Source organism: Pleurodeles waltl, chromosome 1_2 (assembly GCF_031143425.1).
Source record: "Pleurodeles waltl isolate 20211129_DDA chromosome 1_2, aPleWal1.hap1.20221129, whole genome shotgun sequence".
Classification (NCBI taxonomy): domain Eukaryota; kingdom Metazoa; phylum Chordata; class Amphibia; order Caudata; family Salamandridae; genus Pleurodeles; species Pleurodeles waltl.
The window spans coordinates 960,042,944-960,067,111 of record NC_090437.1 but is presented as its reverse complement, the minus strand read 5'-3'; the positions used below and the strand labels follow the sequence as shown (position 1 = coordinate 960,067,111).

The following is a 24,168-nucleotide window of genomic DNA, read 5'->3' as shown; positions in this document are numbered from 1 at the left end:
AAGGAAGTGTTTGACAATAAACTAGGTATAAAAGGCCATCATTTACAGAAAGCTGACATAAACCCAAGTGGATACAACAAAGATCCAATTCCATTATTAGGGATGATGACCGTATGTATACAATTTAAAGGTCGTTCAGTGGGAAAAGTGTATGTAACAGTACGAGGGTCATATCTGCTGGGGTGGAGACATCAAAAAGATTTAGGAATAAAGTTAGACCCAAACAATCCAGAACAAGTTCTTTTGTGTGAGAGATCATCAGTAGGAAGTGAGATCTGCAATGGATTTCCAGTATTATTTGGGAACAAACTGGGACTCCTAAAGAATTACCAGCACAAGATCAAACTGAAAAACAACGCCTGTGCAGTGGTGCACAAAGCAAGCAAGGGTAGTACCACACCTCATGGAAGAACCATTAAGAGAAGAACTCAAAAGACTATAAGAATCAGGAATAATAGAACCAATAGAAAGTTATGAATGGTTAGCACCCATTGTAGTTGCCAGTAAGTGGAAAGGAAATGGGATAAGATTATGTGTGGACTTAAGAGACCTGAACGCTAACATCTGGGTAGATAGATTTCCTTTGCCCAGAATACATGAGATGTTAAGAATGGTTGGTAATGCATCATACTTCAGTGTAATAGACCTATTGTCAGCTTACCACCAAGTAGAACTTCACAAGGACTCCAGATCATACACTTCTTTCATAACCCCATTCAGAGCTTACAGATACTGCAGAATGCCGTTTGGACTAGCGTCTGCTGCCGCAGTCTTCCAAAGTATAATACAACAAATTCTAAAGAATATTCATAATGTCTGTGCTTATCAAGATGACATTTTGGTTTAGGGAGCATCCAAAGAAGAACATAATAAATCCCTGAAATTAGTATTCACGGCTTTAAATGATGCAGGCTTAACCTTGAAACTGGAAAAGTGCCAAATTGGCAGGGGGTCAGTAGAATATTTAGGACACACGATATCCAAAGATGGGATAAAACCTCAATTAGACTTGATCGAGGCAGTAAAGGATGCCACAATCCACCAAGGATGAATTAAGATCATTCTTAGGGTTAGTTGAATACATGTCACAGTTTGTTTGAGATTTTTCAGACATTGTCGCACCACTAAGAGAGCTAACAAAAAAAGGGAGCCATTTCGAATGGAGTGAGTCAATGCAACACATTTTTGAAACTGTAAAACAAGCGATAATCAAGGCACCCACACTAGGAAATTTCAATGTGGATCGGAAGACTGTGTTAACCACTGACGCAAGCAGTAAAGGACTGGGTGCAATTCTCACTCAAATAGTAGATAAAAAAGAACAAGTAGTTGCCTTTGCTTCACGTAATCTCAAAGGTGCAGAATTGAACTACTCGCTTGTGGAGAGAGAAGCTCTTGCATGCTACTGGGCAATATTACATTTCAAGTACTTCTTATGGGGTCTTCCTTTCACAGTAAAAACAGATCACAAGCCTCTAACATTCCTTTTGACAACTAAAGGGTTAGCTAATTCCACACCACGCATCGACAAATGGCTCCTTGGACTAGAAGGATTTAATTACAGAGTAAAGTATGTCTCAGGTGAAAAAAAACAGGTAGCTGATTGCCTCTCCAGGTTGCCCTTAGAGAAGCACAAAGAAGAAGTTCCTAGAACAGGAGGGTGTATACATGAAATTAATTCCCCAGGAATCCCAAGGGAAGAGTGGAGATAGGAACTAGAGAGGAAGAAACATTAACACTACTGAAAGACAAAATTGTACAAGGGTGGCCACACAAACAAAATCAATTACCAGACCTTATACAAGAATATTGGGGAGTCAGGCAAGAACTCAACATAGAAGGTAATCTAGTACGAAGAGGAGAAAAATGAATACCACCTAGGAACTTGTGGGACAGAATTGCTAGCTTAGCACATGAAGGACACCCCGGTAGGAATCTCACGAAAAATAAAGCACGTGCGCATTATTGGTTTCCGGGGATGGACAGGTTAATGGAATCAAGGGTTAAAGATTGCATAAAATGTGCACAAAGTGATAAAACTAAAGTAACCAAGAAGGCTCCGATATCCCCTGTAGTAATACCATGCAAGCCATGGGATAAGTTAGCACTAGATATAATAGGGCCCATTAAGTTCTTGAATTGGTGTGGGAAGTACATGTTCGTACTAGTGGATTACCATACACGGTGGATTGTTACGAGGGTGGTACAATCTATAACTACAAAAATCTTGATTGATTTCCTACTAGACACATTCTACACAGAGGGAATCTCCAGTACTCTCATTACTGACAATGAAATACAATTCACTTCGGAGGACATGGGTGATTTCCTTAAAACTTTATCTATCAAACACCTTAAGACCGCACTGTATTGCCCAAGAGCAAATGGTTTAGTCGAACGGATCAATAGAATGATCAAAGAATGCCTCCAGTTAGCTGCTTTTTCAGGAGATCCCTTAGAGGGAGCGTTACGCAACATGCTTTGGTCCTATCACACCACTCCTAACAATACCACAGGCATTTCTCCTTTCACGTCTTTAAAAGGGAGAATTCCTGGGATGAAACTATCCCCGAGCTGGTTGGGTGGAGGACAACCAGTGTGAGTACACGGGGAAGAAATTGGAGAAAAAGTAAGACTACACCAAACCAGGTACAAGGACCAGCATAACATAAGACAAGGGAGTTTTCACAGGAAATGGAAGATAGGAGATCTAGTAGCTGTTAAACTGCCTGCTTCCCGAAGAAGTTCCGCTAGTAAGTTTTCAACGCCAAAGACCATTACTGAGGTGCGGAAGAATGTGGTTGTGCTGAACGATGGTAAGACTTGGAGTGTAGATTGGATAGCAAGACTAAACCCTATAGTGAACAATACTCCTCAGGGTTTCTCATCTATTCCATGGACAAGCCCCGTGACAAGGGTAAAGTTGTATAGAGAGAGAAACAAGCCTCACTGGCTCAGAGACTTTGTTACCAAGTAAATTGTAATGAATTCCCCAGGTAGATGAAAAACACAAGTTAGTAGATGTTATGTATGTGATGGCTTTTATCTGGGGTACCATGATCGGTACAGTTAAGAATTTTCAAAGTTGTCTTTCATGAATAAGGGACATGTGTTGTAAATTAAATGACTTGCTGGAGTGATATATAAAATCGAATATATGTATAACTATTAAGAAACAACATATTTCTCCCTTCCTCAAATTAATCCCGTTGGTCATGGTTTGTCCCTTTCCTTTCCCCCTCCCCCCCACCTTACCCACCATCCACTTGGAACCTCCTGGCGTCTGGCTTGGAACGTTTACAAAAGAACTGTTGTTGTGACAGAGTGAAGTGGAGGTGTCAGATTGAAGATTAAACTTCTCTTCTTAACTACCAGTGTCTTTTGAGGATTTCTTATTTACAACAAATTCTATGGCTTGAGACGAAGTCTAGATCGATTTGTCCGAGTTTATCAGAAATCCCAGGTGTTGGAGAACCTGGGTGGTCCAGGACAGATCTGTCAAGACTAACTCTTCACTTTGAGCCATGATCAGTATATCGTTGAGATCTATAATGAGGCAGACTCTTCTTTCCTTGAGGAATTGCACCACCGGTTGTAACAACTTGGTGAAGCACCAAAGGGCCGAGGAAAAGCCAAATGGGAGGAATTCTAACCATTGGTCTTGCCAGCGGAATTAAAGATAACGATGATGAGGGGCGTAGATGGGAACGCATAAATAAGCATCTTTGAGATCCAGACACGCTAGATAGTCGCCCTCTTGCAAAAGATCTCTCAGAAGATGAATACCCTTCATTCTGAAATGGCAGTATACGATCCAAGAGTTGAACTCTTTCAGGTTGAGAACTGAGCGGAACTCCTGCCTTTTTTCTGCACCAAAAATAATGTACTGACATAGCCTGAGGGGTGAGAGCTCGTCCTGGTTATCCCTTGCTTAAGAAGGAGTGAGCCAATCTTTTCGTCTCTGAAACTGCTCTCTGTTTGGGAAAAATGAGTGGGGCAGAGAGGAGAACTCTGCTGCAGGGAGGAGTAGAATTCTAGTCTGTAACTCCGAACTGTCTGCAAGATCCATGGATCCTCAGAAATGTGTTCCGATGCTGAAAGATGCCGTTATGTCCCTTCTCCAGAGCAACCTTTGAAAAGGGGATTACACTCACATGAAGGGGTGCTGTCCGTGGCGTTGAAACCACCTTGGTTGCTACCTCTGAAGCCACGACCTTGACCTCTACGAGACCAGTTAGGGTAGATGCAGCATAGCTGGGTCATCGACTCCTATGGGGGTATCCTCCTGAGGCCTAATAGAAACCACAACCTGAAGCTAAGCCTTGGTAGCGTCTGGCCCTGGTAAAAAGACCTCCACTAAACATCTTTTTCATTGAAGACTGGACCTTGTCTAAGGTGGAAGGTCCTTCACAAATGTGTCTCCAAATAGAAGTCTGTTCACTAAAGTGCCAGCTTTTGTTGAGGCTAATTCCGCTACCTTTGGGTCAATACGCATTAAGAAGGCCTTCCTATGCTCAGAGGACATAGAGCAGTTGGCGTTGCCAAGTAGACACATGGCTCGTTGAGCCCATTCCAACACTGTCCCGGGGTCCAATTGGGAATTGGATTCTTTGGCCTGCACAGCGAGTTCTACAATTTTGGTAATAGGGACTAAAATGTCCAGAAGTTTGTCATGGCATCTTTTCCAGGCATGGTCCAGGCCCTTCATGGGGTCGTTAGCGAACCTTTGAAGGAATTTTGCCATTTTGGCATATCTGACATCTTACCCAGGAGAGAGGGGCGAGGGCATTCGGAGCGTAGAGTGTTACATACATCCCACTAAAATCCTTTTCCCAATCTGTCTTGCAAATAGTGTGTCACTTCCATACATGGTTTCCACTCAGTGGAGCATGGGTGTATGATATTCTATGGGTCAGCACGCCATGGCTCTGGTGCAGGAGGAATGAAGGAGATTGGGGGGACTGACACAGCAGGTCACAATAGGTAAATCCTTGAAGAAAGGAGACAGTCTCTTTCAGCGTTTTAAGTGTGGAGGGAGCATATGCAAAGTATTTCCCTGAGGCAGAGCCCTGTAACGCTTGAGCACCCCCTCAGGCATTCTAGGGGATGATTTTTATTTATGTAGATCATCAGAGCTGCATGCGGGCCGAGTCGTAACTTTTTACATGTGGAATGGCTCTGCGTGCATGCACAACAACGAAAACAGAAAGAGGACAAAGTCCTCCATACACACACAGCGCTCGCGAGATCAGCACCTGATCAGGCCACAGTGCACAATAGAGGGCATCGCCCCATACACTTAGGCGCCCTGACGGTCATTTGGTAAAAGGAATGCAGAAAGGAAACACTTGGAGCCAGGAAGAAGCCTGAAATTATCGTATCTGCATACAGCAATCGGGCTCGTGCAAGCGCAACAATGATTTGGGAAGTGGAACTGAAGCAACGCACCGGATTCAATCCCCGCTCCCACTGCACGGATGAGTAATGAAAGGAAATTCACCAAAGAATGAGTATCTTTTTAACACAACGGCAATAATGGTATTTATATATGTAATAATCACAATAAGAGTCATAAGAATAAAATGTATGGAGATCAACTTATCTTTGGCTGCAAGCAGCAAAGAAAGAGGAAGGACTGTGTTTTCAAAGACATATATACATGGATCAGACATATGATTAGATAGAGAATGGATTACTGAGGATCTTGGGAAAAGTAGTTTTGTGTTTTAAATGTTTTGATTGGCTGTTGTTTATTTCTCAGTAATGAAAGAGAAGCAAAATCTGAAGCCACTGGTCCCGACAGAATTAAACTTAACACTTCTACTACACTAAGAGGCAATAAATGACAGAAGGATATTAGACCTGACAGCCTTAGGGTGGTCACCCCTAACGTTTTTCCTGCCTCCCTCCACTTTTTGGATACTGTTTTTGCTGGTTTTAAGACTCTGCGCACTTTACCACTGCTAACCAGTGCTAACGTGCATATGCTCTATCTCTTTAAACATGATGACATTGGATCACAACAAATTGGATTACTTAACTTATAAGTCCCTAGTAAAGTGCACTATATGTGCCCAGGGCCTGTAGATTAAATGCTACTAGTGGGCCTAAAGCACTGATTGTGCCACCCACTTAAGTAGCCCCTTAACCATGTCTCAGGCCTGCCATTGCAAGGCCTGTGTGTGCAGTTTCACTGCCAATTCGACTTGGCATTTAAAAGTACTTGCCAAGCCTAAAATTCCCCTTTTTCTACATATGTCACCCCTAAGGTAGGCCGTAGGCAACCCATAGGGCAGGGTGATGTGTAGACAAAAGGCAGGCCATGTATCTGTGTAGTTTACATGCCCTGGTAGTGGAAAACTCCTAAATTTGTTTTTGCACTGCAGTGAGGACTGCACCTTTCATAGACTAACATTAGGGCTACCCTCATATACTGTTTGAGTGGTAGCTGCTGATCTGAAAGGAGTAGGGAGGTCATATTTAGTATGGCCAGAATGGTAATACAAAATCCTGCTGACTGTGAAATTGGATTTAATATTACCATTTTAGACATGCCACTTTTAAAACGTGAGCATTTCTCTGCACTTACATCCTTCTGTGCCTTACAATTCACGTCTGGCTAGGTTCAGTTGACAGGTCCCTTGTTCATTCACTCAGACAAACCCCAAACACAGGATGCACAGCCTCACTTCCATACATCTGCATTTTGAATGGGTCTTTCTGGGATGGGAGGGTGGAGGAAAACCCTGCAACCCGAAGAGGATCCAAGACCGAGCGCCAGAATTCGACGCAAAGCCTTCCCTGCGTGGAAAATAAACGATGCATCGCCGTGTGCGGCCCAAGAAATCGACGCACACCTCCCTGTTTTCCATGCATCTCCTCCTCTGTGGTTCCTTGCGGAGATTTGGAACGCAAACCAGGTAATTTGTGCTTGCAAGAGTCATTTGTTGCTTTTAAGAGACTAAAGACACTTTATATCATTTCTACAGTGATATTTTCAACATACTGTATACTTATTGTATCTTAATTGTTTTGACCTGCATTTATCCAGATAAATATTATATATTTTTCTAAACACTGTGTGGTGTATTTTTGTGCAGTTCTACTGTGTTATTGCATAATTTATTGCACAAATACTTTACGCATTGCCTTCTAAGTTAAGCCTGACTGCTCAGTGCCAAGCTACCAGAGGGTGGGCACAGGATAATTTGGATTGTGTGTGACTTACCTGACTAGAGTAAGGGTCCTTGCTTGCTTGGACAGGGGGTAACCTGACTTCCAACCAAAGACCCCATTTCTAACATAGGAACACAATGCTTATTTTGAATGCAAGCAGCAAGGAACTAAGGCTGCTTACTAATAGCCAAGGGCATTGTATGGCTTGTCTATCTGTCATTGGTGTACTACATTTTTCTTTCCAACTTTCCAGAACAGTTAATATTAGGCCTTGTGGAAACTGTAGTTTTTCTTGACTGCTGCTATTCAGCTAAAGCAAAGAAAAAACAAAATATGAACCTCTGGTCCTGACATGCACAGCCCTGCCAAGTGCCATGCATCATGAGTTACCATAAAGCATTTTTGTGCTGGTGTCCGCATCACAGCGTTAAAAGACTTTGTCAAACATACTGACGTGTTTTGAGTACTCTTATTTTGAAATTAAGAGCTGCACCTCCCACATAGAGGTGCAGCCCCAAACCACGAATCAGTGTGTGAACCGGGTCCAGTTCAATGAGATGTTACTGGATGTTATGGTTACCAACCTCTTCCAGCCTGGGCCCGTCTTGTTTACTTAATGTAGCAGAGGAGGCTGCCTCAGCCTGGATGATCGCAGCAGTCCAAGCAAACCTCATCTATATCTATACAAAACGCAACAAATATGGGTAAAACATAAGGAAAAGGTGTGTTTAGATTTCACAGTTTTTCCTCATATTTTAACCATGTCCGCATCAGTGTAGAATAGGCAGTGAAATTTGCCTAAAATATGGGGATTACTAGAGTGGAAGTTGGGAAAAAGTGTGTTTAAATTGAGGCTTTTTGTTCCTCTCTATATTCACACTTTTTTCACAAGCCTCTGACTTATGGTTGCAGGAACATGTGATCAGATGGTAGGGTGTCATTAAACTTTTCCTCTGCCACGAGGCAGAGAGTAGAAGGCTTAAATTTTTCCAGGTGAAGGAAGCTGGCAACAATATTACCTGACTATATGGCTTAGTCTGCGCTTAAATCTTTTTTAAATATGTTTTGATTTGCATTTAAAGCAAATGTTGAGTAAAAGGCATTTGCCTTAAAAGCTGGGCTGGGCTGGACTGGAATCCCAAAGCACCCATGGAAAATGTTGTCAGACCAGCCACCATAGGGTGCATAGCGGGCGCAGTGAGCGAGCCGTACCACTACAAAGGGGCTTTGGGGGTGGGTCCCCTCCCCATGGGTGCCCCCCACCCCAAGAAAATTTGGGGGAAAATTGCAAAAAGTATGCATACTACAACACAGTATTCATTATATATTCAATTGTATTCATTTTTAATCCATAGCAAATGATTACTTTACAGAGCACCAGGATACAGCAATCTTTATTGAGGCTCTTCAATGAGTCCCTCACTATCAGTCTCCAAACGTGCCTCTCATCTCTCCATACTCCCTCTCTCACATGTATTTCATTAGGTTTATAGCTCCTTTCTTACCAGTGTAGGGTATCAGAGCACTTTACATCACACACACATGCAGAGACAATAAATCATACGTGTGTGAATCATTATATAAAAATTTTTACATAAGACAAAGGGGAATACAAGGTGTAGTACTCACGTCATCCATACTGGTAAGCATTTTTTAAGAGTACTTGATCTGGGGAAGTATAAACTCAGGATTCAGAAGGTGACACAGTGTTTAGGCTTGACTTTACTAATAAGAACTTGATTCTTCCTAAACAAACCCTTTTAAAGTAAAACTAGGATAATGAAAGACTGGGCAGAAACATAACTTTCTAACCTGTACCATGCAGTTTGCATGCAGCTCTATGATGGGAGTTCATAGTTTACTGTGCTAGATTATGTTTGTAACTTATGAACTGTACAGTAACAAAAGGATCTCAGTAACCCACTGAGCTATGCACATAAAATAAAATACTATTCTGTAATCTACACAGTAGACGTTCTTTGCAGAAGACATATTAACCCTTTGTGCTACTTTAGAGGAGTCAAAACTGCCATTAGACAACTACACAAAAAGATCTCTCCCAAGCAGGTTCATTAATCACAAATGTTATCTTGGCACTTTTATTGTTGCCTGAAAACTGTTGGATATACAAGGAACTCTGCCTCAGCAGTGCTTTTAACATTGCTGCACTGCTACAAAACCTGCCCCCTAATAACAAAGGCAGCCCGCAACCTTTCAGCCTCCCTAGGAAATGCCCGGTATCGCCAGCCTGTCTTTGCTTAAATGCACAGCAATGTAATTTGGTGCCTGCAGCTCTTGAATTAAATAACTAAAAAGAAAAAGCACCGAATTGCCACTGTTGGCCCACCACTGAGAGCGTCACAAGGAGTGACCGCCCTGTCAAGCACGCCTGAAATTAGGCAGGACCAGGCGCTGCAACGGCACACCCTGAAGGTGCAAGTACTACGCCCCTGAGCAAAGACCGCAAGAAGGTGATCCAGCCAGTGGAGCACCAAGAAGATCCCTGAGGAAGGGACAGGAGCTGCAAGAGGTCCACATGGAGAAAGTCAAGTCCTTCTGACAGGAGCGGGCCTAAGAGAGGTTTATGATAAGAAATAGCCAAGTCCTGACAGGATGGGACGTCAGAGAGGTTCACAAGGAGAAAGAGTCAAGTCCTATTGCCACAACAGATGAAAATACATCATCTTAGGAACAGGACGCAGTGCAGTGAACATGCAACAGGACGCCACATCACAAAGAGAGAACTGACCAGAAGAGAGAATGGCGTGGCATGATGCCACATTGCGAAAAAAGAATTTGGAAAGATAAGAGCGCGGCATGATGCCACATCTCGAAGGAGAAAAGGAGGGAAAGGTGTGACAGACCTGTCATACAGAAGATCCCGACAACCACAGGTGCACCAGAGGAGGGAAGAATAGTGTTCAAGATCAAGGACACATACCACCACCCGAGAGTGCATTCATTTACACAAGCCAGCCACTGGGGTGCAGCGGTCTCACTGGAGAGAGCTCAGCGAAAGTAGTGAACATAAGCCACCTGCACGCATGAAGCATGTACCTGCCCCACGCTTCACAGTGTGACGGTCGAGCCGCCTGTCACCTGCTGCTTAAAGCAAATGGCATCCCTGCTAGTGACAGCACATGTCAAAGAAGAAGAGACGCAGGTGGCCAAGAAGTTCATCCAGTCACCTTCACTGCAAACAAGACCTCGCCTCCTATAGCGCAAGTGGTCAAATTGGTAAGAAAGCCAACATTACCACATGCATCACCAAAAACACCTAAGGAGGATCTCACCACCAGCGAGGAGTCTTATGCCTGGGAAACATCAACAACATGGGACCAATAAGGCATTCCTTGTGTTGTGGGAAACCATTCACCCAGAGACCATCTGTTAGGCCCCAAGTGCTATCAAAGCTCCTGATGCAACCTTGTTCAAACAGTTGACACTAGCTCCCAACACCATGAGAACAGGCAGGACGACCAACAGGACATGTGTGAACTGTAATTCATCGGACATGCTGTTGAAGAATCCAGACTCTATCCACTCATTCGTGACTAGAGTTGTCTGGTTAAATTAAAAATGCATGCTGTAATGTCCAGGTGCCCCCAGAGAAACCTGTCCAGTGATCCCATACTATCCCGCAGAGTGCCTGATGAGACGGAAAGACTCAGTGGTGCTTTACTGTGTTGTTTATTCTTTTCCAGAGGTTGGACTGGTTTGCTTTTTGTAATAAAGTTTGGGAGGGATGTAATGTCCTGTTGGACATGTTCTAGTGTTTAGTCCAGTACTGTATCACCAGCCTCTTCCTTAAGGGCCGGTCTTAAAACTCATCAGACATCCATCCATCACAGGGGTCATGAGTCAGGCGACCCTGCCAATAAGAGACGCTGGGTGCTCATGCCCTGGGCCAGTTACCACTACCCTAACTATGTGCTAACTATGTGTCCATGGGCCAGATGTAGCAACTTTGGAAATTGCGACTTGCAATTTGCGAGTCGGAGCGACTCGCAAATTGCAAGTCGCAATTTCCAGTGCAGAACGGTGTCTCAGACACCTTCTGCGAGTGGGTATGGGGTCGCAAAGACCCACCTCATTAATATTAATGAGGTGGGTCGCAAATTGCGGCCCCATACCGACTATGGGCACTCGCTAACATGGAGGCCTGCTGTAGTCAGCAGACCTCCATGTTCGTGACTGCTTTTAAATAAAGCAGTTTTTTTCTTTTTAAGTGTAGCCCGTTTTCCTTAAAGGAAAACGAGCTGCACTTAAAAAAAAATCCGAATTCAAGGGACCACTACCTGCCCTGAAAAAATGTTTTGGGGTCCATTCACAAAGGGGAAGGGGTCCCATGGGGACCCCTTCCCGTTTGCGAATGGGTAACCATCCACTTCAACTGGATGGTAACTGCTGATATGCGGTCGCAAATGGAATTGCATACCATTGCGAATCGCAAATAGGAAGGGAGCAACCCTTCCTATTTGCGATTCGGAAATGCATTTTGCGAGTCGGTCCCGACTCGCAAAATGCATTTCTGCATAGGAAACACGCATTTGCGAGTCGCAAACGGCAAATTTTGCCGTTTGCGACTCGCAAAGTGCTTCCTACATCTGGCCCCATGTGCGTTATTCTCCCAGCATGTGGGCCCAGGACACACAACACAAAACCTGTGTGGGGCTGCAGGAGTCTGGAAGCAGCTGTGTGTGCCGCAGTGAAGACTACTCCATCTCAACGATATCCTTCAGCCCACCGGTTTCCAGACTGCCTTACTCACTGGCAAGTTTTGGGTCCCAGTTTGCCTTCATGTTGCCGAGCTCTCACGGGATTTAGAGAGTTGAGTAATTCTGAGTAACAGCATTCTGCGATGCACGTCACAGGTCAGTCCAACATTGGGGGAAGATTAAGTAAGCACTAATATCAATTTCAAGGAAGTTGTAACAGTTCCAAGAGCTTTTAAGAAATTCTCATTGCTTAAAATAGGCTCTTTCTGATAGTTATTTACTTACATGGACTTGATTGGTTGGTTTTACTCCCAAGGAGGGGACACTCAAAGTACCTACATTTGGCATTAGAACTGCACTCATAAATAACTACACTGAAACAATGCAGTCACACATAAACCATATAAAAACTTGCCAAGTATGCATAAAATAAGGATGTCAAAACCTGAATGAATATTCAGTGTGTACATGGGAACCTTAAACTGCACTGCAGCAGTGTATTTTTAAGAGAATGCAGCCCAATAACCCTTTTAGCATGCCCCTCTGGTCGTTTCCGTTCTATTTGAGGATTATCAACTTTTGGAGTCTCTGCTTGTCAAACGACTGCTATCGTTCTTCCTTCCCCATTGAAACTTCCGCACCAGCAGCTGTTACGGAAGTGGGCGGGTGATTTCATAAGGTTATCATACAATGGGTGCCATAGGCTTTGAACCTATCAGCTTCTGCTCTACGGTCTTGCTCTGAACCTATCAGATCCTGCGCTGCACTCTAGCCCTGCTAAACACAGCAAAACAAGCAACGCCAGACAAGGACTCTATTGTGTCCATCTTAGAATGGGAGTGTTTCTCTCGACCCTATCCGATCCTAGGCGAGACACATGTACCAAATATTTATATAGAATAAAAAGTTGATTAAAACACAAACGTCAAATAAGAATCATTCATTTAAAAAAGAAGTATTGTGTGAGACTGAAAGGTTGACTTCAAGCCCTTAACTCACATATTTTATATTCTATCTTTGATTTTTGCCCAGTTTGCTCAATATTTCATAATCGGTAACAATTTGTTATGATTTTGATATACGCTATACTTCTTTTACATCGCTTTTGAACAACACTGCTTTTATTAGTATGTTTAGTTCCTCATTCAATCCGTGAAGCTTTAATAGTCGTTTAGGCGGCTGGGTTTGTTTTGGACTTTTTTTGCTAGGATTTGCGCTTGTTTTCTGTTTCTAGAAGTAGGTTGTGCTTGTTTTAGACAAGGCGGCGACTCTGTTCCGGAGCTGTACCGTGCACCGGCCTCTCCCAGTGCAGGTATTGCTCGTTAAGTGACTCCGTTTCCATTGTCACTTTGTAATCAATACGTTTTCCAAACCCACGTCTCGTTTAGAGAGTGCTTGTTGTTAGCTGATTCCGAGTAGTCTCTCGGGCAAGTAAACAATTTGCAAGAACTGTATGTGATAATAGAATTAGAACACTGGGGCGTTCATTTTTTTTTGTATGTATATTCTGCACCCAAAAATGCTAACCTGTGAACGTCTTGGTGTGGCTATGTGTGCCGGTGTCTGTGTCATGTGGCGGGGAGGAATGGAGCGGTGCCCTGTGAACCATCTTTTATTTGTGTGCCTCTGCGATCATTGTGCTGCCTCTAGAGTTGTCAAGTGCGCCCTTAACTTGTGACATCTAGTCTTGTCATTTCGCTTCACAGAACTGTGCATGCGGGCACTCGTAGCTTAGGCTTTCCGTTATGTATTTAGACTTAAATGTTCCAACTGTTTGGTAAAAGGTCAGGAGTGGACGAGGGTGTCACACTGCAAGCAGGGCAGTATCGCATCTAAGTTGTCCCAGGGCGCTGTGTGAGAGTGAGTGTCTACTATTATATTTTATTTATTTAGTTATTGCAATGTCATTTTTAAGATACTTTTAAATTGCATACATATGCACCCCACCTTTAGGCAGCAGCAATTTTACTTTCTATTGCCTTTGCACTTTTAATGTATATTGTATATATTTAAAGAAAAATTACATTAAAAATCACTGGCTTGTAAAGGCCAGATCTAGTGGCTTTGCCAAAGGTTGAGTATGTCCGGTGTGAGCCAAGGCCTCTTGATCTAATTCAGATTATACATATAATACACTTATAGTGGCTTTCAACCAGCCCTCTTTATCCATTGGTCTGTTATTGTGCCACACGTTTCTTCCATCCATTACAGTATACAGTATTAGGCTGTGGGTTTACCCACTTCAACCATCGGCTAACTAGACGGTGAGTGATGGCATTCTGGAACTACGAAGGCATTGTGTGATGTTTTTTTTTTTTTTTAGACCAAAAAAGTACTTTCGCTTTTAGACAACTTTTTTGCCTGACTAGGGCCCAGCAGATTCCTCAACCCTAACGTTTTGCAAAAACTGTGACAACAAAACATTGACAAAGACAAAAGTCTAGCAGCCAACTTTAGTCAGTGCCATTCACATTTTTGCCACCAGACAATGGATACTCGTTGAGTCTTTGCAGTGGTAACAGTTTTTTGCCTATGTACATTAATATTAGACATGAAGGTATTCCATTGAAACACTACCCATAGCATGCCAGCCCTCTATGGAGCTGTTGTGTGCAGCTCAGGAAATGGGAAGGCAACAGTGCACAACAGTTCATCCCATACACCGACAAACGGAGGGGAACATGTATCAGCAGTTTTTGTGGTCTGGCTTGACGATGCAGCTGTCATCAGACAATTATGTGAGAATCACAAGGAGGGGCTTTGGCTAAGCCCATATGGTGGGAGCCAGGAGTACATGTTTTGATTGGACAGACAAAAGTTGTGTGTTTCTACAAAAATATTCCTGCCCTCCGTCCAGCTGTGATTAATTTGTGTTTTTTATCTAGCTGCCTGTACTTGAACTTTCAGAGGCGCAGCCATGACATAGTAATACTATTAAAGTGTCCTAGATTTTTAGATAGTTTATGGTGTTAACCTACATGGAATTTCAGGTCTGGCTTGAAAGTGCGTCTGTCACCTGACCTTGTATTCTACACCAATATTATTCGAATGTACTTTGTTTTCACACAAATACATATTATTTCCCATGCTATCTACTGGCAGTGCTTCACATTATCTTATGACATTCCCTTAAATCCAGACCTATTGCCATTGCCAATTTTTCTTCATCTGTATAGAGGGCAATGTTTCTATAACGCCTCTGTGTGATCCCTGCTTTTCACCCAGGTGACACAGTCAGTAAGCCTCCATTCATAGCACAGTAACTGGAAACCTGCTGCTACGGGCAGCTCACACTCTCCCTCATGAATTGACAGTGTTAAAAGTTGAACAAAGAGAATTATGGTGACCTAAACAACAAGACCGCAACTGCTGGAAAGGAGCAAATAATGACCACTAATTTAGCATGTTCTGAAAGTAGTTCCATTGAGCCTTTAGAGTAGGCCAGTTCCTACTCTACTGAAATTATTTTTAGGTCTGGCATTTGCAGCGTCCTTTTTATGTTACTCTAATTATATGTATAAAATACTTATAAGGGCTTTTGGCCAGCGTTCTTTATCTATTAGTCTGCTATTCTGTGATTCACATTTGGCGCCCCTCACAGCTCATGCATGATATATATGCCTTAATCTCAGCTTTTTTATTGGTGGCCTTCCTCTTTAGTATTGTGTTGTCTAATCCTTTACTATAGGCCACGGCTGAGTTGTCGCCTTTCACTTCTGATGTCTTGGAGCTACTTTTCCTCAAGTTTTCTTTGCAGTATTTCACTGGGCACTACGTGAGAGTGCATGCCCATTTGTTTTTCATTCTCTTCCCGTCTGATGTCTTGTTTTTTCCCCTCCTTTTGCGTGCTCAGTGAGAGTGCAGAGGTGGCATCAGGTTTTCGAGTCTTCATATTCTTGTGAGAACAGAGGGTTAGCGGGGAAGGGGCACTTCACATCAACAGTTGGCTTCCTAGGAATCATTCTGGTAGGTCCGTGAAACATCACAAAAAAATAAGAGATTTGTCTTAGGGGCTACAACTGCTGTTGTTGAACTGGAAGACAAAGTTAGAATACCAGTTTTGACTCAACATTTTGTGATTCTACGCAAATCAATTAGGTCTTCATTACTGTAGGAAAATGGCTCCTGGTTGCAGTTACCCCCGACCCCCATCCCCCCCACCACCCCTACACACACACACTTTTTGCCTGATATTGATGCTGACTTGACTGAGACTGTGCTGGAACCCTGCTAACCAGGCCCCAGCACCAGTGTTTTTTCCCTAATAATGTACCATTGTTTCCACAATTGGCACACTCCTGGCACACAGATACGTCCCTTGTAAAAGGTACCAGTGGTACCAAGGGCCGTGTGACCAGGGAAGGTCCCCAGGGGCTGCAGCATGTGTTGTGCCACCCTAGGGGACCCCTCACCTAACACATGCACACTGCCATTGTAGATTGTGTGTGTTGATGGGGAGAAAAAGGCAAAGTGGATGTGGCATCCCCCTCAGGATGCCATGCACACATTATACTGCCTGTGGCATAGGTAAGTCTCCCCTCTAGTAGGCATTAAAGCCCGAAGGCAGGGTGCACTATACCACAGGTGAGGGTATAGCTGCATGAGCAATATGCCCCTACAGTGTCTAAGTCTATTGTTAGACATTGTAAGTACAGTGTGGCCATATTAAATATACGGTCTGGGAGTTTGTCAAAACGAACTCCACAGTTCCATAATGGCTACACTGAACACTGGGAAGCTTGGTATCAAACATCTCAGAATAATAAACCCACACTGATGCCAGTGCTGAATTTATTAAACAAAATGCACACAGAGGGCATCTTAGACATGCCCCCTGTATTTTACCCAATCCTTCAGTGCAGGACTGACTGGTCTGTGCCAGCCTGTCACAGAGAGACGAGTTTCTCACCCCCTTGGCTGAGAACCTTTGTGCTCTCTGAGGCCAGAAACAAAGCCTGCACTGGGTGGAGGTGCTTCACACCTCCCCTGCAGGAACTGTAACACCTAGCAGTGAGCCTCAAAGGCTCAGGCTTCGTGTTACAATGCCCCAGGGCACTCAAGCTAGTGGAGAAGCCCGCCCCCCTGACACAGCCCCCACTTTTGTCAGCAAGTCCGGGGGGATAATGAGAAAAACAAGGAAGAGCCACTCCCTCAGCCAGGTCCACCCCTAAGGTGACCAGAGCTGAAGTGACTCCCTCCTTGGAAAATCCTCCATCTTGTTTTGGAGGATTTAGCCCAATAGAGATAGGGATGTGCTCCCCCCCACAAAGGGAGGGAGCACAAGGAGGGTGTAGCCACCATCAAGGAGAGTAGCCATTGGCAACTGCCCTGTGACCATTACACACCCATAAATTCAGTATTTAGGTGCGACCCTGAACCCAGGATTTCAGATTCCTGACGACCTAACAAGAAGGACTGCTGACCTGAAAACCCCGCAGAGAAGAAGGAAGACGTCAACTGCTTTGGCCTCAGCTCTACCGGCCTGTCTCCTGATTCAAAGAACCTGCACCAGTGACGCATCCTGCGGGCCCAGCAACCTCTGCCGACTCAGAGGACTGCCCTGCAACTGCAAAGGACCAAGAAACTCCCGTGGACAGCGGCCCTGTCTAAACATCCAAGAAGAAACCATCTTTAAAGGGACTCTTCTCACTCCAGAAGTGTGAGTCCCCACCACTCTGCACCCAATGCCCCTGGCCCGTGTCCAGAGAAACCAACATCGCAGAGAGGACCCTCAGGCGACTCCAACAACGTGTCCACCCTAAGCCAACCTCTCTGCACCACCACCACGATGCCTGCAGAGGGAATCTTGAGGACCCCCCTGACTCGATTGCCCGGTGAAAAGAAACCCAACGCCTGGAAGAAGCACTGCACCCGCAGCCCCCAGGCCCGTGAAGAACCAACCACCGGTGCAGCAGTGATCAGCAGGCGATCCTCCCCCTTGCCCAGTCAGTGGCTGGCCCGAGAATCCCCCCTGTGCCCTGCCTGAAACGTCTGAGTGACCCCCGGGTCCCTCTATTTATTTCAATTACAAACCTGACGCATTGTTTGCCCACTGCACCCGGCTGCCCCTGTGCCGCTGAGGGTGTATTTAGTGTGTCTGCTTGGGTCCCCACCCCCCAGTGCTCTACAAAAAACCCTGGTCTGCTCCCTGAGGATGCAGGTACTTACCTGCTAGCATATTGGAACCGGAGCACCCCTAGTCTCCATGGGCACCTATGTTATTTGGGCCCCTCTTTGACCTCTGCACCTGACCGGCCCTGTGTTGCTGGATGTTTGGGGTTCACTTGAACCACCAATGGTGGGCTGCCTATGCCCCGGAGACTGAACTTGTAAATGCTTTACTTACCTCAAAAACTAACCTGTACTTATCTCCCCCCGGAACTGTTGAATTTTGTAGTGTCCACTTTTAAAATAGCGTATTGCCATTTTTTTTGCCAAACTGTACATTACTGTTTTAAATTCGAAGTCCTATCTATACCTATGCAAAGTACCTAACTTACCTGCAATTTGAATCTTGTGGTTCTAAAATAAATTAAGAAAATAATATTTTTCTATATAAAAACCTATTGGGCTGGAGTTGTCATTGATTGTGTGTTCTCATTTATTGCCTGTGTGTGTACACCAATTGTTTAACACTACCCTCTAATAAGCCTAACTGCTCAACCACACTGCCACCAAATAGAGCATCAGTATTATCTATTATTGCCTCTGTCAAGCCTCTTGGGGAACCCCTGGACTCTGTGCACACTATCTCTCACTTTGAGATAGTATATACAGAGCCAGCTTCCAACAATTACTGACTGCTGTGCTGGCGGCCACCAAAAGACCTCCAGCACGGCGGTCTTCAGACCACCATATTATGACTGCTGGTGGCTTTCTGCCATTTTCCAGGTGGAAAACCGTCAGCAGTCGTACTGGCGGTCGGCGATCTAGTGGCAGTTGCACTGCCGACACTGCCACATCAACAAAACACCGCCCGCCATAATTCCATTAGAAAAACGGCATGTCGGTGATGTGTTGGCAGGGCGCTGGCGGCGAGCTCCAGGACCCGTTCCCCCCAGGACAACCAGGTAAGGTGACCTTCCCAAATGGTAGGGGGGGAGGGGCCGGTATTGTGTAAGTGTGTGTATGGATTCGGGGGGAGGGGTTGTGTTGTGTGTGTGCGCTTGAGTATGTGTGAGGGTGTTGTGAGTGAGTGTCAGGTGTGTGTGTGGGTGCCTGTGTGTCAGTGTGTGGAAGTGTGTGCGTTTGGGTGTATGCAGGGGGCGTGGGGGATAAGTACGGGGTGCAGGGGAGTGGGGGTTTAATACAGTGAGCTGGGGTGTGGGAGAGAGTGTTGTGAGGGAAGGAGGGGGGGGGGGGGCTCTTGGATGTAGGGGGGTGGGGGAGTTGTCTACCAGCGACAGGAATGCAAATTCCTGTGGCCGGTAGCCTTTCCGCCAGGGTTTTCATGGCTGTGCTACTGCCACAAAAACTCTGGCGGAAAAGGGACTGGTAATATTGCCAGCGGTCTTAGGTGGACCGCCAGGCCAGAGATGCTTATTTCCGGCCCGGTGGTCAGACCACTCTGGCGGTAGGAACGGGAAAGTTGGCACAGGCCAAACCACCACACTCAGTGGGACCGCCAGACTCCTAATGAGGGCCTGAATCTACATGTGCTTCTAAAAAAGCCAAAAAGCACTGTTGCTCTCAATGGAAATGTGCGACCGTTCCTTTTATCCCCATTTTTTCTTTGATAGTGACAGCCTAAATGCGTGCATGTGAAGATGGAAAACACGTGTTTGTGAACCAACAAAGGTTGTATTTAGTAGAATGTGCAAACGTTTGCAAACCATTTTCATTTTGCACTGAATACGACATATCGTTAAACAGGGACAGTAAATGTTGGTTTTTACAGAATTCATACTGTGGAATGTGCTAGAGTTTAATATTCACATATTTCATTTTTACACATAATGCAACACACTGGTTTTCTGCTTCGTCAGTGAATCACAAACTGCTTTTAAATTGTGTGCCCCAATAGGAAGAAATGTATGACTTGTTAGAGGGCACTCACATATGAGGCCGTTTTAGTGGAATGCATAAACAGGCCTTAGCTAGCATTCTGCATTACTCATTGTTCACATTATGAACCACGTGCACTTAGATTTTATGAACACAATTTAGATAGTGCCATCATACTTCTATGTGCAGTAATTTGTTTGAGCAACAAGGGACTTATCTTGGAGGAAAGCCAAATGGGGATATACAGACGTTATGCAGTAGCTTTTTTGGCATTTACTCATATTACGCTCTAGGGCTGCTTATGGTTTTCTATTGGGTTGCTGCAGAGGGTTGTGTTCTGTACATTTCACTTGTCACTTCATATCAGCAGTTGAATGCTTACTTACTAGACATTCGTGTAAGCCACTGAAACAACACAGAACACCAGGAGATGTGGCCTTGCGGTTGGAACTAGGAGCAGTGTTAAAATCCTGGTCACGGCTCCAAATATGCGAGTCAACGCTAATCACTCAATCCCCCAATGCTCCTTAAAAAAAACCTTTTGCACGCTGTGAGAATGTATGCTTCTACTTTTCTCTCCCTGTTTCTTGCTTTCTGCTTTCCTCCTCCTCCTTTTGCCATGCTGTGTGCCTAGTGGCATTTGAAGAGCACCCGGGCACGTCAGGCATTTTCATATCCGATCTTTTCGCTGACCCAGCTTTGGGAAGCGAGACCAAATGTTTTGTTTAGTTTACCTTTGCCAGTCCTTGTTTTATTCTGTTAAATGATGGTTATTGGATGCAGACGAATACAAATTTAGAAAGAAGGGTCTTGTTTTAAACCTTCTGTAAATGTTCGTGTGCTTTCCTGCTTCATTGTGAATTAAGGGCACTGTTTCATTGTTCAAAGTGCAGTTCTAAGTTTCTGAGATTTACAAAGCAAACCGCCTGAAATAGATATTTGGCTATAAAACTGCTTGACGTTTTTGGAAAGCTGGAATTATATACACAACACAATTAGGTTCGCTCTGAATTTTGCAGTTTCAGTATTATGCCCTTTGGGAAAGATATCTACAGAACCACTTGATAAAATAGTTTTGGCTCACTTAGATGTTTGTTTAGCTTTTGGCTAAGGATGAGTGCATGCCCGCCTTACGTAGTAGATTTCAGATTTTATTGTTGAGTTTATGAGGGCTGTAAAAAAAATACCAGCCTTCCAGGAGTCATCACTGCCTTTGTGCCCATCTCTGTTGTTTTTGCATTTGTGCATACCCAGATCTGTTGTATTTGAATAGGAATCTCACATTCAGTCTCCACAGTAGCCAACAGATGTACATTTCGCCTTCCAGCATTTGTTCCACTTCAGGTACTTTCTTACCCTCTTACTGATTAAAGTATCTCTCTTCAAGGCTCGTTGTACAGCACAGTGTGTTGTAAATGATTTAGAAGTAGGTCAAGTGCTATACAAATGACACTAAAAACAACATAAATGTATACAAATGTCACTTATTGCAAATAGCCCTGTAATTCTGATCACCACATACAGTGTTCGACACTCTTGGGTACCTCTGCATGAAAGTGGAGAGTTTGGCCATTGTTTTGAATGTCTTTCAGTACATGCCCGTGGGAATGTGGGTGCATGTGAGCACAGTTCATAACAATTTGCAGTTTGATCAGCATTATTATAAATCGTTTTTATTGGCATTTTGTGTAAACAACGTGCAGCAAAATATGAAACATTCACTTGATCACGGATGGCAGGTGTGTGTGTGTGTGTAAAGAAATGGCTCCCTGTTGCAGTTACCCCCCACTTTTTGCCTGATACTGATGCTGACTTGACTGAGAAGTGTGCTGGGACCCTGCTAACCAGGCCCCAGCACCAGTGTTCTTTCACCTAAAATGTACCATTGATTCCACAATTGGCACACCCTGGCATCCAGATAAGTCCCTTGTAGCTGGTACCTCTGGTACCAAGGGCCCTGATGCCAGGGAAGGTCTCTAAGGGCTGCAGCATGTATTATGCCACCCTAGAGACCCCTCACTCAGCACAGACACACTGCTTACAAGCCTGTGTGTGCTAGTGAGAACAAAATGAGTAAGTCGACATGGCACTCCCCTCAGGGTGCCATGCCAGCCTCTCACTGCCTATGCAGTATAGGTAAGACACCCCTCTAGCAGGCCTTACAGCCCTAAGGCAGGGTGCACTATACCATAGGTGAGGGTACCAGTGCATGAGCACTGTGCCCCTACAGTGTCTAAACAAAACCTTAGACATTGTAAGTGCAGGGTAGCCATAAGAGTATATGGTCTGGGAGTCTGTTTTACACGAACTCCACAGCACCATAATGGCTACACTGAAAACTGGGAAGTTTGGTATCAAACTTCTCAGCACAATAAATGCACACTGATGCCAGTGTACATTTTATTGCAAAATACACCCCAGAGGGCACCTTAGAGGTGCCCCCTGAAACTTAACCGACTATCTGTGTAGGCTGACTGGTTCCAGCAGCCTGCCACACTAGAGACATGTTGCTGGCCCCATGGGGAGAGTGCCTTTGTCACTCTGAGGCCAGTAACAAAGCCTGCACTGGGTGGAGATGCTAACACCTCCCCCAGGCAGGAGCTGTAACACCTGGCGGTGAGCCTCAAAGGCTCACCCCTTTGTCACAGCCCAGCAGGGCACTCCAGCTTAGTGGAGTTGCCCGCCCCCTCCGGCCACGGCCCCCACTTTTGGCGGCAAGGCTGGAGGGAACAAAGAAAGCAACAAGGAGGAGTCACTGGCCAGTCAGGTGTCCTGAGCTGAGGTGACTCTAACTTTTAGAAATCCTCCATCTTGCAGATGGAGGATTCCCCCAATAGGATTAGGGATGTGACCCCCTCCCCTTGGGAGGAGGCACAAAGAGGGTCTACCCACCCTCAGGGCTAGTAGCCATTGGCTACTAACCCCCCCAGACCTAAACACGCCCTTAAATTTAGTATTTAAGGGCTACCCTGAACCCTAGAAGATTAGATTCCTGCAACAACAAGAAGAAGGACTGCCTAGCTGAAAACCCCTGCAGAGGAAGACCAGAAGACAACAACTGCCTTGGCTCCAGAAACTCACCGGCCTGTCTCCTGCCTTCCAAAGAACTCTGCTCCAGCGACGCCTTCCAAAGGGACCAGCGACCTCTGAATCCTCTGAGGACTGCCCTGCTTCGACGACGACAAGAAACTCCCGAGGACAGCGGACCTGCTCCAAAAGGACTGCAACTTTATCCAAAGGTGCAGCTTTAAAGAACCCTGCAATCTCCCCGCAAGAAGCGTGAGACTTGCAACACTGCACCCGGCGACCCCGACTCGGCTGGTGGAGAACCAACACCTCAGGGAGGACCCCCGGACTACTCTACGACTGTGAGTACCAAAACCTGTCCCCCCTGAGCCCCCACAGCGCCGCCTGCAGAGGGAATCCCGAGGCTTCCCCTGACCGCGACTCTCTGAAACCTAAGTCCCGACGCCTGGAAAAGACCCTGCACCCGCAGCCCCCAGGACCTGAAGGACCAGACTTTCACTGCAGAAGTGACCCCCAGGAGTCCCTCTCCCTTGCCCAAGTGGAGGTTTCCCCGAGGAAGCCCCCCCTTGCCTGCCTGCAGCGCTGAAGAGATCCCTTGATCTCTCATTGACTTCCATTGCGAACCCGACGCTTGTTCTAACACTGCACCCGGCCGCCCCCGCGCCGCTGAGGGTGAAATTTCTGTGTGGGCTTGTGTCCCCCCCGGTGCCCTACAAAACCCCCCTGGTCTGCCCTCCGAAGACGCGGGTACTTACCTGCTGGCAGACTGGAACCGGGGCACCCCCTTCTCTCCATTGAAGCCTATGCGTTTTGGGCACCACTTTGAACTCTGCACCTGACCGGCCCTGAGCTGCTGGTGTGGTAACTTTGGGGTTGCTCTGAACCCCCAACGGTGGGCTACCTTGGACCAAGAACTGAACCCTGTAAGTGTCTTACTTACCTGGTAAAACTAACAAAAACTTACCTCCCCCAGGAACTGTGAAAATTGCACTGTGTCCACTTTTAAAATAGCTATTTGTGAATAACTTGAAAAGTATACATGCAATTGAAATGATTCAAAGTTCCTAATGTACTTACCTGCAATACCTTTCAAACAAGATATTACATGTTAAATTTGAACCTGTGGTTCTTAAAATAAACTAAGAAAAGATATTTTTCTATAACAAAACCTATTGGCTGGATTTGTCTCTGAGTGTGTGTACCTCATTTATTGTCTATGTGTATGTACAACAAATGCTTAACA

At 45.1% G+C, this 24,168-nt stretch overlaps 1 protein-coding gene across 4 annotated transcripts in view; it reads left to right on the top strand.

Annotated features, from left to right (window-relative positions):
* The first annotated feature begins 13,099 nt into the window (after window positions 1–13,099).
* The window catches only part of EXOC1 (exocyst complex component 1), a 237,878-nt gene continuing 226,809 nt past the window's right edge, over window positions 13,100–24,168 (top strand). For all 4 annotated transcript variants that reach the window (XM_069200939.1, XM_069200919.1, XM_069200929.1 and 1 more), the window contains exon 1: window positions 13,100–13,206. The gene's annotated coding sequence lies outside the window, so the exon portion shown is untranslated. The remainder of the gene's footprint in view (window positions 13,207–24,168) is intronic.